At 34.3% G+C, this 17995-nt stretch overlaps 1 protein-coding gene across 3 annotated transcripts in view; it reads right to left on the reverse strand.

Moving 5' to 3' along the window:
• LOC121726548 (U8-agatoxin-Ao1a-like) overlaps positions 1–17995 on the reverse strand; it is a 64398-nt gene that overhangs the window by 38920 nt on the left and 7483 nt on the right. The gene's annotated exons all lie outside the window — the stretch shown is intronic.

Here is a 17995-nt window from a genome sequence, read left to right on the forward strand (position 1 = left end):
GGTATGTCTCCAGGGTGTGACTCGAAAACCGCTATAGATAGACTGTTAATTTCCACAAATTATTTACAGTACTCCCAAATTGAATGAAATGAATTGACATGAAAATCTTCGCTAATTGTCGTAATCACGGAAACACCCGAATCTATGAAACGTAAGAGCCCCAAACAATGCTTTTGCATTTTGCACCTTGTTCGAAAGAAATAGAAGTAAATATCATAATATTATATCCATACCGAGTACCGAGTACTCACTCGGTACTCGGTGACTATCGCTGGTCCGTCAATAGGGATGATAACAAGGTCAAAGATTAGCGAATTTTGTTAATAAAATAAAGAAATCACGGTAAAAAATAAGTGTTCCCAAAATTTCAGCTTGATAGCATTTGTATTTTTTTTTTTGTTATGCGCCTTCAAAGTTGGATATTCAAGTCGAGTTTTTTTTTCAATTAAATTTCCTAATATTTGTATACAATTCGATAGCTTATGCAATTAAAAGCAACTTTTGTTATGAAACCACTTTCATAAACGCAATATTTAATATACCTGTCGAACAAAGTTGTCTCCCGATGCGTACAAACTACGAAAAAGTTACGTCATAACTTTCATAGCACTTTGTATGGAGCGTTTCGGGCAGGTCTTTTTTATGAGATATTTGAATTGTCATATCTTGGTAAATTTTTAAGCTATCAGTTCAGCAGTCTTTCTTTCAACGATGTTTCTATTTTTCAAGTGTCTTTCAATTACCGATAAGAAAAAAAAATTGTCATCATCATAAACTTATAATGCATAGACCAACAAAGAGTGCGAGAGAGAAGAAAATCCTTTATGGAATTATAACAAGATGAAAAGAGAGAGGCAGTCTAATGAAAATTGTAACAATTTTTTTTGACAGGTCGTCGAAAGTCATCAATCGTTTTTATGCCCTTTCGGTATTTCCAATATATTGTTCAATTTGTTTGTTATTTTAGTTCTAGTATAAAATCAAGGTTTCACAGATCAGTCACTTGAATCTAATACTCATTGAATGCAGCTTTCAATAATATAATAGACAGTTCTCTGACAGAATAGGTATAACTGCAACTTATATTATACTTATTAATAGGACTGGTAGCGACTTCAAAATTATGAGGATTGAGAACAGAAATACTGAGTACAGAATAAGGATTATTTAATACTTTTTAGTTCATTTAAGTATAATATTACTATTGTCTTTACCTTCAAATCGGTTCACAAACGGCGGAGTAATCGTTGAACATACATAAAAAATATTATATCCACAGCCGAACGTCTAACCTCCTCCTTTTTGAAATTCGGTTAAAAATAATTGTAATAATAAACGTATTAGGGAGTGTCTCCGCCGCCGGCGCCGGTTGCCGAAATGGCTGCCGGCGCCGTTTTCCGAACTCCGAAGTTTGCCGAAGTCACGCGATGTTTGCCGAATAGGCTGCCGGCGCCTATTCGGCAAACATCGCTTGTCAAACAGAATAATGATCAAAAACATCAGGCTTGAGCTAAATGACTATGAAAAGTACAAATAATAAGGTCATAATAATTGTAAGGATGCATAATTATTTGAATCCTTCGATCGGGGATTCTCGGAAATGCTATTGTATTCTATTGTTGTCGCGATCACCGGTGCTCGTATGGGGCTTGAATCTTGGATGGGTTAATGGTGGTGATGATGAAGATTCTGATAAATGCTATCTGCATAGTAGCATTTAAAGACAATATCTTTGTTTCTTTAAACAACGCTGAAACTCTCTAACATGTATAAGGAATCTGAAGTTCTGTTCAGTACCTTCGGAAGTATACCACGGAGTTTATAACTGTAGCTGTGGTGCAAAATCTTACTTTTTGGTAGCTGAAAAAAGATAGCTAAGGTAAAGCTAAGCTAAGAAAATGCATCACAAAAAACTAAAATATCCACAGCCGAACAAATAGGTACCAAAACTTCACCTTTGGAAGTCGGTAAAGTCGAATATATAAATTGAGATTATAATTATTATTTCTTTTTAAAATTTGTGTATCGGCACTGGAACCTAGCGCTTTACGCATTATCACCGGCTCCCATTTTGAGTGCCAGCGCAGTCGTTGTTTTATATCTCGGCTGCCGGCAGTATACTTACCGTAGTTCCCATTACTGATATTTTTGGAAGCCGGCGCCGGCAGCGGAGGCACTCCCAAAAGTATTATGATATTTTATGTATTTAATTTAAGAATAAAATTTAATATACTATGTGTGTTGTTTACTTTCAACGTTTACTTTCAATGCAACAATGTAAGGGCTGATTTACCAGATAGATTTTACCTGAGTAATAAATAAGTAACTTTATAATGTGTTATGTTTATATTATTTACCCCTATTAGAACCTCATGTCATAAGTCATAACGTATCCGACGAATGACGATTGAAAAATCATTCCAAACGAAAATGTGTATCTACTTTTCAATCGTCACCTTTTTTGCCAATTAAAATTTATGATACCTAATTTGAAATACAAAATCTGTCAAAGTTGCATATTATTTATTTCTTATAGAAACTCAGGTAAAATAACTCTAACGGACTAAACTATCGATAGCAAAATACTATACTATCGATAGTAAAATATACATCACTAGCACACGCACACATTGACAGATCAAAAATGGTCACGCATTTTCGGGTTGTCAGGTGGTCTATACGACAGTATATTATAAGTTTATGGTCATCATGCCTATTGTTTCTATTTTTGGCGCATGCGCCACAAAACTTTTTGTTGCGCATGTCCAAATAATGTCATGCCATGGCAATGCCACCAACAAGTTGCTTATATTTGGTTACGATCAAGTCGTAAACAGTTGGCGTTGCCATGGCATGACATGATTTGGACATGCGCAATAAAAGGTTTTGTGGCATCGTCTTCCGACGCTCGGGAAAAACGATCGTTGCCAAACAATGACGAACATTTCTATGCGCATTATCACTTTGGGAGCACTGTATGGTATTGCTGTATGGCAACAGTATTGCCACTGTAACAATAAAATATACTTATAAATAAAATATATAATATAAAATAGCTAAGGGGGAGGCTCCAAACATAGCGTTTTTTATCAAGTTTTGCTTGATAGTTATAAATAGTACGGAACCCTGCGCAAGTCCCAGGCGCACTTGGCCAATTTTTTCAACTTTTTTTGACCGTTGGGAAAACGATTTAACAAACGATAAGACATTCTCGCGTAAAAACTAGATAAGACAGTTAAAGGAACTTGATAGATAAAATAAAGTAAGAAAGTATTTCGAACTTAAAAGGAAAAACCTTATTAGATCACTTTGCAGTTCGTCGACCAATTTGTCCTTATGAACCTTTTTTAAAAAGCTCGTCTCTGAAGAAAAACTACTTATTACCGAAGACACTTTGCCGTCGCCGAGTAAAGTGCACGTTGTACACGTTTTTAAATTTCGTTAAAAATAAATTTTCTCGTTACAATGTCTCGTTGCTAATATATAAAAGGGATGATGACAAGGTCAAAGATTAGCGAATTTTGTTAATAAAATAAAGAAATCACGGTAAAAAATAAGTGTTCTTTGGGAACACTTATTTTTTACCGTGATTTCTTTCAGCTTGATAGCATTTGTGTTTTTTTTTGTTATGCTCCTTCAAAGTTAGATATTCAAGTCAAATTTTTTTTCAATTAAATTTCTTAATATTTGTACACAATTCGATAACTTATGCAATTAAAAGCAATTTTTGGTATGAAACCACTTTCACAAACGCAATATTTAATATACCTGTCGAACAAAGTTGTCTCCCGATGCGTACTTTCTACGAAAGACTGACGTCATACTTTCGTAGCACTTTGTATGGAGCGTTTCGGGCAGGTATTTTTTATGAGATATTTGAATTGTCATATTATCTTGGTGAATTTTTAAGCTATCAGAGTCATTCTTTCAACGATGTTTCTATTTTTTAAGTGTCTTTCAATTACCGATAAGAAAAACAATAGTCATCATCCTATTCGATAAAAGGATTAAACTAATAATAATAATCGCTGTTATAAAGATTCACATTGTCATATTTGCCGTGAAATGGAAAAGCTATTTTTAGTCTGAATAGCTCCATTGGTGTTATTTATAGATCAAATTTTCGCCTACGAAAAGGCTTAGGATACTGATTTCGACTAATATATTATGAACCCCATTCCCTTTATACTGATTCCAGAATGAAGTACTGAACGATTACGTCTGAGCGTCCGATGGAAAATATTTTATCGTACAGAAAACATTTGATGTAGAAAAGGTACGACATTTATTAAATCCTCACATTTTCCATTAAATATTTAAGGTAAGGGAAAAATTCGAGTACGAAGGAAGGCCCCGATAGAAAATTTGGTTTAGGGATTTCCTTTAAACACGCTGATAAAGAAACACCACGTTTCATGATGTTGAGAGAAAAAGTATGTATTTTTCAATTAGCTATGAGAGTCTGTGCGAATTGAATTTCCATCTGCTTCTACTACCGCTAATAACACAGGTTTATATTTTTTTAACTTCTTATATTTTACTTACGAAACGGTTAACTCTTTATGTACTAGTAAAGGATCTCTGATAACAGAGATCCTTTACTAGTACATAATATATCCGTAATATAGAGTTTATAGGCTCAATAAAGGTTCCTAATTTTTTTTAATAATAAATAAGGGACAAACGAGCAAATGGAACGAGTAAACCTGATGGAAAACAACTACAGCTAACTCGCAACATTAGAAGAGCTGCAGGTGCGTTGCCAGCCTTTATATTCGCGGGGCACCAAAAGAAAGGTTTTCTTTTTAAAAGCTTTTATTTAACTTGCTCTGTATGTATGTAAGTATGTATGTTCGGGTGAAATTTTGGAACTCAATTTTGAAGTAGATATAACCGATCGAGCTGAAATTTTGCATGCACGTTTAGTTTGGATGACAATGCATGATATTGTATGTGACATCACTCTAAATCCAATATGGCCGACCATCCAAGATGGTCACTATTTAGTTAAGAAAATAAACCCCTTAAAAATCTAACTATTAAGTTATAACCTCAATATATTATACAATTTGCATTATAATAAAAGCTTGTCGCGAAACTTAACAATCTGTTAATATTTAATCACTTTAATAAAATAAAAAATATAATATCAGTTTACTCAGTTAAATTGGCACTTACTAGTTTATTATTTACAGATCACGCGACGAGCTTTTATTATCATGATAATTGTATAATATATTGAGGTTATAACTTAATAGTTAGATTTTTAAGGGGTTTATTTTCTTCTTTTAAGATTATTTAAATAAAAGCTTTTTTCAAAAAGTTTTTTGATTATAATTTATTCAATAAGATGTATTGCTTTAGAGTTTAGGCATTTACATTTTCTTTGGCATATATTAAAAAATATATAAAAGATGTCAATGAAGTGTTCATAAAAAGTTTACGTATTATATAACAAACTATCGCGTTTCAAAAACCAGTGACGTATCCAAATCCCCTCTCAGGTCTAGTTGGCGGAATCCCCATGCGCCGATCCAGGTCTCAGGTCTAGTTGGCGGGCCTCCAGCCCCGGCATATATTATGACCCAAATGGCCACTGAATCGGCACTACTGTCATTATCATATAAGCCTATATTAGGCTAATGTTAAGGCGGTTCCGGCATTTTATCGTTTTGTTTTCAAGAACAAAAAGATAATATTATGGAGATAGAATAAATTAGATATATTTTATTGTATCATAAAACTCTCATCTGACTCACAAATGGCTTTTTATAGACATCATCACTATCAATACCACTTGTCTATTGAATGTTCATTTTCATCCGACTACGGCAAAGCTAAGCGGGGTGGCCAATGGTTATTTATTGATGTGGTAATTAAAAAATATATACTTTAGGAGACCCCTTACGGGAATTATAATCAGAGGTAATATTTATTGGGCGCAACTAACCGCGCGCACCTACACCCGATGACTGGCCGTACTGCTGTTTACATACATGAACAATACTCATACAATAAATAATAATAAATATAAACATTCTTAATTTATTGACAAATGTTACAGTAAAAGTACAGTGATGGAAGCTACCTAGTAGGCTTAGCCTGTATCAGGCAACATCCCTCTTCCACATCTACAAGGGAAATAAAGAAACTTATAAGTGTAGTAAAAGTACATATTAATCTAAAATACTACAAAACTCAAGTGTACAAGTGTGTGAGTGTGAGTGTGTATATAAATATTTAGACTATAGTTTTAGCGGCTCTATTAGTTTTTCTACTTCATTGTAGCTTAAAGAAATAAGATATTCTTTGACTTTTAATTTAATGTGTCTGTTCGTCTTATTTATGATATTTAAAGCATTGTTTAATTTATTATATATTATAGTGGAGTTAAAATTATATTGTCTTGTTGCAAAATCTGTTTTTACTTTTTTCAGTTCTATTTTTATTCTATTTCTCTTTTATAATAATATACTCTTTTTTAATATATCTTGGTACTGGTTTTATGCTTTCTTAAAGTCGTAAGCAAAATATACAATTTTCGTACTGTTAGTACTTTGCTAATTCGATATATCTCTTCCGTTGGGGTTCTCCTTTTTTTAAAATGTATGATTTTTAATAGGGAACGTTGTGCCCGTTCTAATTCTAACATTTTCGTTTTATTGGCACCTCCCCACACAGGAATGCAGTAGACTAATATCGATTCCGCCAATGCTCTATAAATTTCAATTAGAAAATTTCGCTGAGAATAATAACTAGATTGTGGACTGGGCATGACTTGTCTCAAAGTTTTAAAAATCCAGTTTAACTTCCTTAGCCTACTGGCTACCTGCTCAAGATGCGGTTGCCAGGAAAGTCTTTGGTCTATTATGACACCTAAATATTTAATATTGTCCACCTTCTCGATAGCCGGACACTTGCAAGCTGCAGGATTCATATCATCCAGTCGGCAGGTATGAATCCTTACGTTGAAATTAGGATCAGGTTGACTGCGGTTTTGAATGCTGAAACATATGAATTTAGTTTTTATAGTGTTTAAGGTTAAGAGATTGTTTATCAGCCAGTTTGAAACTTCGCGCATACCCTGCTCGATATCATTCTTTAGTAAGGACCAGTTCTTCTCTCTAAATAAAATAGCAGTATCAGCATACGATATTATATGAGCATTTTTAATTTTTAGTTCACACAGGTCATTAATGTAAATGAGAAATAGTGTAGGTCTTAAGACACTACCCTGTGGTACACCGAAAGTTACTGTAGTGTCATCGCTGATATTATTATTAAGTTTTAATTTCTGTGTCCTACCCGTCAAATAACTAATGAATAGGGAGAGTGGAATGCCTCTTATGCCTGCTTTCTCTAATTTTTGTATCATGATTGGTACGGATACAGTATCAAAAGCTTTTTTCAGATCCAAAAAAACTGCAACGCATTTTTGTCCTTTATCAAGGTGTTCAGTCACTAATTGACTTAAAGTAATTACTGCATCCTCGGTAGATTTCCCGCGCCTGAAGCCAAATTGATTGTTAGATATTAAATTATATTTGTTCAAGTAATTTAAAAGTCTAACATTGAGAAGTATTTCCAGAATCTTCGAAATAGCAGGTAGAACAGATATAGGACAATAGTTGCCAACATCAGTTTTGTCACCGCTTTTAAAGATTGTTTATTGTTTCTAAATGGGAGCAAAGTGAGTCAACGAAGTTATTTGATTTGTTAAAAGACGGAGATCGGTAAATGCAAAGTATGACATAGCTTGACATATCAATTTGTAAACATCACGCTTGTATCAACTTGATTTCTTTAACCTTAACGGACAAATTATTTTTAACATATACTACTACTCCATCATTTTGATTCAGGTAGCATTTGGTTAAAAAAGAGATATAGTTATCAACATGAGGTACTGGTTTATTGGGGCTTAATCTACATTGAATGAAAACCATAATGTCAGGAAGAAAAGATAGTGTCGATATTGATATAAGAAAATCGTCAAGATTGCGGTAAATAGATCTTATGTTCTGAGATATTATAGTCAGATCATTCTTGCCAACTGTCAGGTAATGAGAAAGCTCATCACAGTTGCATTCTATCGCTTGTGCGATATCAAATGTATCTATATCACTTAAGTTTTGTAATTCATCTGCCATGAGTTAATTTAGCAGTGTTTAAGAAATCGAACAAAAACTCTAAACTTAAGAAAGGTAAGTATATTACGCTACAATGTATATGCGATCTATAATTAATGTGTAATGGGTTTCTTAGCAGTTTTAAGCTAAGATTAAAAGAGTACGTAAATATTATAAAAAATGTAAATAAAGTAAAATATATAAAATAAGTTTTGTAGTTAATGACTAGGTAGAGTGTAAGTAATTTGTTATGTTTAAATGTGTGTTGATTTGTAGATAGTGTAGATATCATTAAATTAAAATGTACATGGTCTTTAAAATTGGGAATAAATATTAAAAATGTAAATAAAGTAAATATAAAATAAGTTTTGTAGTTAATGACTAGGTAGAGTATAAATATTTTGTTATGTTTAAATGTGTGTTTTGTAAATATTTGTAAATAGTGTAGATATTATTGAGTTAAAATGTACGTAGTTTATAAAATTAGGAATTGAAATTTTTTGATACAATACAAGGGAAATGTAATTACTTGATTTATACATAGAATACCCCTACAATACCAAAAATTTCATAATATACAGAATATTCAATATTCAAAGTAATTCGTTTTTATTTTTAATTATATACATAATTAGATACCTTTAATAAATTTGGTCTATATTTACGAAAATTTACAACCGCTACCAACTTATTAGTAGACGACTACATTCGATGTTGACGACACTTGTGGTACTTAGTAACAATTAGCCGAATACGACGTACACGACAGTATCATGTAAACACTGTCGCGTTATCATGATAGTTTGTTCATATTACCACAATATCGCTACGTCTCAGCTAACAAGAGCAAACACAATATCTTCCATCATACCATCACTTTTGTAAAACAGTACTTTTGTTGCTAACGAGCTTTTGCCCGCGGCTTCGCTCGCGATAAGAAGTATTATTATATACAAACTTTTATCCCCTATTTGAACCCCTTGGGGTTGGAATTTATCAAAATCCTTTCTTAGCGGATGCCTACGTTATAACATCTACCTGCACGCCAAATTTCAGTCCAATCCGTCCAGTGGTTTGGGCTGTGCGTTGATAGATCACTATGTCAATCAGTCAGTCAGTCACCTTTGAGTTTTATATATATAGATTATGTCAAAACAAATTACCACGTTTACCAAATAATTCAAAAACAGAAAGTTTATTATTAATTAATTATAATTGTTATTACTTGTATTACATGTATCCATACTAATATTATAGATGCGAAAGTGTCTGTCTGTCTGTCTGTTACCTCTTCACGCTCAAACCGCTGTACCGATTTTGCTGAAATTTGGCATGGAGATACTTTGCGTCCCGGGAAAGGACATAGGATACTTTTTATCCTGGAAAAATGTACAGTTCCCACACGATAAACGAGTTTTGGCGCAACGGAGTTGCAGGTGTCATCTAGTTATAAACAATGATTAACCGATTCAATGCGGCGCTCGTTTATGAAGACTTTCAGTCGTGGCGGCATACAATTTTCTCGTGACACGTGAGCCGTGTCATACGCCATAGAAGTAGATGACACGGCTACCGTGTCACCCGCCACGTTCAAAAAGGTGTATTGTTTTTCTTGGTTTTTACGTGTTTATTAACTTAATTTATTTAATTGAACACAAACCATTAATGTTAACGGAAGGCTACGTTGTTTTGAGTTGATTTCGAGTAGTTTTACTAAGTTTTAACCTGAAAATGGCAGGTAAGCGATTTTTTTATTCAGGTGTTGCAAACCTTTTGTAGGTTTCAAAGTTAGAAAAATGAGTATATTAAATAGATCTGGGTTTCCGATGTAAATTATACGTTCGTAGATAAATTTAAAGAAGTTCTTTGTTAATTTTTTTTAACCGACTTCCAAAAAGGAGGAGGTTATACGTTCGGCTGTGGATATTTTTTTATGTGTGTTCAACGATTACTCCGCTGTTTGTGAACCGATTTTCAAAAATACATTTTGACACGTCAGAATTCTGATAGCATGCGGGGTCCACAACAAAATGTATGAACAGAGTGCGTTCCGGCCGGGGTCCGGTGGGCGTACGGCCGGGCTAAAAAAGAAGACAGCCCCTACTTTGTTCAATTCTTTTACGTAGAAAATTCAGACGGTATGTTCGGAGTAGAACCTTTTAAAGTGTAATTTGAGGGAGATACAATCGCTTTCTAAATGACACGGCTCACGTGTCATACGCCACACGTTAAAAATATGTGTGACACGGCTCCCGTGTCATCCGCACTGAATCGGTTAAAAACTACAAAGCGCCATTATATTACTAATATTGATACGAATAGTATATTGATACGAATTTCAGCGCTACGTACACACACGAATACAACATCATTATAGTCCCTGTTGGCTTCTCTCTAGTTGGGTAAAAAGATCAAACAAAGGCTTTTAGTGCAAAAACGTAAACCGAATGCAAACCGCGCAGTATATAAACGTTTACGAAGTTTTCACAAATTGTACGCTTGTTCCGAACTAATACACAACCAGTAGTGGGCGCCAGGGAAATTAAAATTGTACTATTGTTTGTTAAATGTTATCACTCCGAGATATGTTAATATTAGTTTAGAACTAACCTAAGTGTGCCCGCTTCAAAGTTTCAAATTAGTCAACTTAGCTCCGCAATCCGCGTATTTTAAAAAGATGTTTTTCTTTAACGTCATCTATGGATCAATGGATCGCGTCGTAGGCTCACGCCGGGGGTCGCGGGTTTGTATCCCGCCGACGAAATAAAAAGTTTTCAATACTCCTGGGTCCTGGATGTTAATTAAATATTATGGGTATCAAATAATAAAAATCTTAATGTATATTGTATAGTATAAAAATATAATATATATATATATATATATTTCCGTTGTAAACACGAGTCCTTCAGGTACTTACATTACAGGCACAAGGCCAGACTGACGTGGTGTGAAGCGTCCATATAGATATTATTATTCTTAGTTTTTATTTCTATTTGGATATATTTTTTAACAAAAAAGAAGCAAACGAGCAAACGAATCGCTTGATGGAAAGCGATTGCCGTCGTCCATGGACACCCGCAACATAGGAGAAATAAAGGAGCGAATGTAATACGGTTTAAAAAATAAGTGGCGTGAGATAAAAACAAATTTCCCCGTCATTATAAAAGTCCGACTTTGTATAATGGCTCCGGGCTATACGGCTTGATCCCGTGAAACTTTGAAGCATTTTGACACTTCCACCCGAAGTAATGAAAAAAGAATGAAATTAATTTTCGTCTCGCAATCTTTTCTAGCAACCGTTTCGACATCAATCTCGCGGAGAAAAATTTTGGCAAATACTCCGAGCGTTAATAAGTTTAAATTTAATAAAATCTTTTCGTTAGAATACCTCGTTTTTGTGTTTAATCATCTTTATCACAGGGGCAGCGGGAGTACCTAATAGATTTTAATTTATATCGAGTTACGTTATGAACGATATCGCTGGAACATCATAGTATTAAATTCCCGCTGCTCATCTTGTGGCAAGTCATGGCTGCCCAGGTAATAGCATATTTTATCTAGTCGCATCAGTTTACTACAATAATATAATATATCAGGACGAAGAATCTTGTTTTATTATTATTACGAGCTTTTGCCCGCGGCTTCGCTCGCGTTAAGAAGTATATTATTATATACAAACTTTCATCCCCTTTTTTAACCCCTTGGGGGTAGAATTGATGAAAATCCTTTCTTAGCGGACGCCTACGTCATAACAGCTACCTGCATGCCAAATTTCAGCCCGATCCGTCCGGTGGTTTGGACTGTGCGTTGATAGATCACCACGTCAGTCAGTCACCTTTGAGTTTTATATATTTAGATTATTGATGAAAGTTATCTGTATAATAATATGTAAAATAGTTTTTTTTTACTTTGTTATGTTAGAACATATTGTTTCAATACTACATAATTATCTACTTACACGTTAATGTGTACGTTTTGTAACTTGAGAGTCGAGAGAACCTACTTGAGCTCAGATTAACATTATAAAGTAAGTATAATAAGCTCATTATGTATAAGCTTTACTGGCAAATCCCTGTATAATTAGGTGTCTTTGAAAATCAAAGACGTTTGATGTATCTTTGTTTAAGAAGCTTCTTCTGAAGTTAATGTTTACTTTAAATATGTTTTTATATCACCTACTTATCTATACTAATATTATAAAGAGGTAAACTTTGTTTGTTTGTTTAATTGTAATGAATAGGCTCAAAAACTACTGGACCGATTTTAAAAATTCTTTCACCATTCGAAAGCCACATTATTTTCGAGTAATATAGGCTACTTTTTATTTTGGAAAATATAGGGTTCCGTAAGATATTTTGGTTTTTCTGACACAAGGTGAAAAAATCAACCAGAAAAGTTACTTATTTTGCGTACGCTGCCTAAACTATAAAAGATAGAACCATACAATGTTCTAAGTAAATGTAGATCTTATAAGTATCTACAAAAATGTGCGCGACACACTATACCTATCTATGTCGATTGAGGCACAACAACCATTTTTTTATTTAAAAATCTTGATTTTTCTTGGATTACATTTAAACGCATTTATTTTACTCATGCATCAGCAAGTATGCTTATATGTATGCATATATTTTAATCATTCAAAGACAAAATATTATCTACACAAACTGTACTTAGTGATGAAATAATTTATTTTGATAAGGATTTGATAATCCTTTTATCACCTTGAATACAAAAAAAATTATTCAAGGTCAACGGTCAAAAAAATGAGTTTTTCGCGATTTTCAGCAAAACGGTAAGTTTTATCATAAAATTACTTCAGACAAAAATTGTAGATCATAAAATTATCTATAAAAAATGTATCAATATTTTTTTTCTTACGAGCCACCGTTTCTGAGATATAACGATTCAAAAAGATAAAAAAGTTGTTATCGTCATAATATGCACATGTTTCCACCTATGAGGTAGTGTACTTAGCGCGTTTTTTTAACGTGGTTTCCCCAGTAGGCCTACTCCACGGGTCAGTTGTGATCCTGTTTAATGTAAAACTATTGCAAAATAATGGAAATTTTCAAAGACTGGGAAAGATAAAAGCGATGTAAATGAAAAAAAAGTGTTGAAGTTTATTCGTCTTATTCGTAAGTTTCAAATTCTTATTCTTCTTCTTGTTCTTCTTCTCCTGCTTCTTCTTCATCTTCATTTTGGATGCAAGTAAATTGCGTCAATAGCGATGTATCGCATGATACTTCGTCGGAGTCAAACGAATCCTCCATTGTTTGTGATTCAATATTAGAGCACGAATGGCCTTGACAATTTGTGCATGCCAAAGAACAAGACAGTCCGACTTTTTTGCAACCACATTTAGCACTGCATCCATTTTTGCAGTTGCAAAAAATAGTGTTCAGCAGTTTTTCCGGCGCAGGTGGAAGTAAAGTTTGAACTGGCTCTAATATATTGTTGACCAACTTCCAACCCCAGACTGTAGGGTCTAGCTGATAACCAAGCCACACTTGAACTTGGTAATATACTCGAAAAAGATGTTGGTGAGCAGCAACTGAGGTTGGAGGAAGACAAGCTAATTGAACTTTTTTTTATTTTTAGTATTTTTAACGAAACATGCATATCGATGCTTATCTAAACAGGTAGTTTTTTTAGGAGCTCTGTACATAGAAAGAAGAAAGCGGATGCTGTTTGTAATAACTTCTTGTTAAGTTGAATTACTCTTTTTAAAAACTTCAGCACATTGAACTAAATCTTGTTTTTCAAACATTTTGAAAACTGCTGTTTTACCCTAATGAAACAACCACGGTGCTCGGTTACAGACAACTGTCATTTTATTTTTATAAGATCTTGACATAGACAAAGACCAAGTACAGATAAATAATATGTACCATAGATATAAGGTGTTGCTATTACTTAGGTATAAACCTATTATTTTGATATTATATTATATATTTAACACCCTCCCTTATCAAAATAATGCACATACAGACTAATTATTCTAAGTCTACACACAGCATACAATAAATTTAAATTCACAACTGAGCAACACCTAGCTGTTCCAAAAAATTATAATGTTTTGGGCTACATAAAGCCTTAGTAAATATATCTGCAGGCATATCATTTGTATTTAGGTACTTTATTACAACACAATTATTTTCAACGGCTGTTCTAACAAAATGAAATCGAATATCGATATGCTTGCTTCTTTTATGAAACACACTATGTTTTGTTAACAATTGTGCACTTTGGTTATCATTATATAACAATATAGGTGACTCATCTCTACATTTTAATTCTAACAACAAATTTCTCAAGTAAATGGCTTCTTTACTTGCCTCACACAGTGCCATGTATTCAGCTTCTGTACTGGACAAAGCTATTGTTAATTGTTTTTTACACTCAAAGGAAATTACACTTCCAGACATCTTAAACATAAATCCTGTATAAGACTTACGGTCTACACAATCTGATGCCCAATCAGCATCGGCATACCCTATAAGATCATGTTCATCTTTCACATATTTTAAACCAAAATGTTTTGTTTTATGTAAATATTTCAGGATGCGTTTTGCATGATTCCAGTGTGTTTTATTATAATTACTATTAAACTGGCTTAAGTAACAGACAGAATAAAATATATCAGGACGGGTCAACATGGATAAATATAGTAAACTTCCAATTATTTGCTGGTAAGGATACTGAGTACAACTATTTTCCTTTTTAAGTTTTAGATTTACCTCCATAGGTGTACTAACAGGTTTACAATTTTTCATATTAAATTTATTTAACAAATGATCAACAAATTGTTCCTGGTCTACAAATATTTCATTTTCATTTCGTCTGACCCTCATGCCCAAGCACTGTCTAATGTCTCCCAAATCTTTTAATTTAAATCTAGATTTTAATTCTATTTTAAGACATTCAGTTTCTTTTTTACAATCAGAGAATATAAAGAAATCGTCTACAAACAGAGCTACATATGTTCTACCAGTATTAGTTTGTTTGAAAAATAAACAAGGTTCATACACAGACTTTTTATATCCCATAGATTGTAAACAATCATCTACACGCTCATACCACGCCCTAGCTGATTGTTTCAATCCATAGATTGCCCTTTTTAATTTTAAGACTTTATTTTCCCCGTCACAATTAAAATTCTCGGGCAAACACATGTACACCTCTTCATTTAAATATCCATTTAAAAATGCAGTGGTTACATCGAGGTGAGTTATATCAAAGCTATATTTAACACTCAACGCAAATAATAGTCTAATAGTTGAATAACGCACCACTGGAGAGAAAGTTTCTGTATAGTCAATACCTGCTTTCTGCGTGAAACCCTTGGCAACTAGCCGAGCACGATATCTCACATTATTGTCACTGTCCATCTTTTTCTTAAACACCCACTTACACTTTACCACTGTAGCTTGCGTTGGCCTATCCACCACTTCCCAAGCTTCATTTTCAGCGAATGACTGCAGCTCCTCCTGCATAGCTTTACACCATTCCTTTGATTCTTCCCCATTTAAAGCCTCCTCATAGGTTATCATCTGATCTCCACATGGATCTGTACCTGCTTTCATACATACATTGCTGTAACCATACCTGTCAGGCTTTTTTCTTTCTCTTACTTCCTTTTCAGGTTTGTCACTCTGTAAATTTTTTAACTCCTTCAATGGAATACTGTCAAAAAATTCATCTGAAGAACTATCATTCAATTCGACTTCTTCTATGTAGGTACTGTCATCATTTTTACTCTTCACTGTACTTTTTGAAAGTTCAGAGTCTGAGCTATCAGAATCTCTAAGCTGATGAGGGCTGTCAGACAATGACATGTTATTTTCATTTATTACAGCTTGTATTATTTCTGGACTATCTCGCTCAATGATAGTAACATCCCTGCTTGTTATAATCTTATGAGTTCTGGGGTTGTAAAGCCGGTAACCTTTTACGTTTTCATCATATCCAACCAAATAATGCTTTTCTGCTTTCTTATCCCACTTGAGTCTTTTTTGTTTAGGTATATGGGCCATTACCGTGCTTCCAAATACTCTTATATGGCTGACATTTGGTTTACGGCCATTCCAAAGTTCATAAGCAGTTTTTTGGTTAAGTCCTGAGGCTATTGACCTATTTTTTAAATAAACCGCTGTATGCACCGCTTCAGCCCAAAAATTTTTCTCGAACTTTGCGTCAAAGAGTAAGCATCTGGCTCGTTCCACAATCGTGCGATTGAATCTTTCGGACACACCATTCTGTTCCGGGGTATAAGGGTTGGTTCGTTGATGAATTATGCCACATTGTTTCAAATATTTTTCCATTTCATTTGAACAAAATTCTGTGCCATTATCTGTTCTTAAAACTTTTATACTGCGATTTGTCTGCTTTTCAACTCTGGCTTTAAAATCTTTGAAAAGAGAGTAAACTTCACTCTTGCATCGCATGAAATAGACAAATGACATTTTGCTATGGTCGTCCACAAATAACAGGAAATACCTAGACAAACCCAATGATTTAGTCTCCATTGGTCCACATACATCTGCATGTATCACATCGAGGACATGCTCGCTCCTGTGACTGCTATGCGGAAACGGCAATCTAGTCTGTTTTCCTTGACAACACACTGTGCAGTTTGACTTGCTGATTTCTGTTCTTTTTTCATAATCCAAACCTTCAACAGCATTATTTTTCATGTCATTCATGTCTCTGCTATTAATATGGCCAAGTCTTCTATGCCATATAATATCTGAGGTCTTTGTCGCTGAGGCTGCGAACAAACATGCTGACCTTGTGTTTAACTTGTATACCCCATTCACTAACTGTGCTATACCAATCAGTTCATTCTGCTGATTCCTAATGTAACAACTTTCACGCTGGAAACTGACTTTGTTACCATGCTCGATCAGCTGACTGACAGACAGTAAATTCGTGGTAGCATTGGGAATACATAACACATTCTTAACAACAATATTGTATTCCTTGTTGTTTACAACAGTTGTAATCTTTGTATCTCCTGAGCACAACACAGGCATAGTCGCCTTATTTGCAACTATAATCTCCTTCGTGGTTATATTGTATGTCGCATTATTTATGTTTTCTTGGCTACTTACGATATGGCTACTCGCGCCGGAGTCGATATACCACTCCCCTTTTTTAAAACTGCCATTCAGAAATACTGCACTAAAAACATTTACTTGTTTTTCCTTGTTTTCTGGACATTGGTTTTTGTAGTGGCCGTTCTTTTTACATCTATAGCATTTAATGACTTTGACAGTGACAGGCCGAGATGACGTTTCTTTAGTACTGCCAACTTTATACTTTTGTCGATGTCGCTGCCAACTTTTTGACGTTAAAAACGCGCCTTCTGACTCAGTGCTGCCAACATCGCTCATATCCAAGAGCTTTGTTTTAATGGCGTCGGCTGAAATGTCCAAACCCGAATGCTCGATAGCCATTATCATGGGCGAAAATTTTTCGGGTAAACCCGCCAGTAATAGCGACCCGATCCACTCATCATTTATATTGAATCCGGTTCCTTTGAGCTTTTGCGCTGTATCGATGAGCTGTGTAACATAAGCCGTCATCGACTCGCTGTTCTCGAGACGAATAGAAATTAAATTTCTCAGCAGGCTAATTTTGCGTGTGAATCCGGAGTCGTCAAATAAAGACTTTAGTTTCTTCCACACATCAACAGCAGTTTTCTCATTCTTGATATGCACGTACAACGACGAGTCTATTGTCATCACTAATTTTGCTTTAGCTTTTTGATTTTCAACGCCGCTTACTGTGTCGCCGCCATTGCCGGCATCTTCCTTCGCGTTGATGTCGACGCCTTCCAAAATCAAGAAGTTTTCTGCTGCGAA

Source organism: Aricia agestis, chromosome 4 (assembly GCF_905147365.1).
Source record: "Aricia agestis chromosome 4, ilAriAges1.1, whole genome shotgun sequence".
NCBI classification, from domain to species: domain Eukaryota; kingdom Metazoa; phylum Arthropoda; class Insecta; order Lepidoptera; family Lycaenidae; genus Aricia; species Aricia agestis.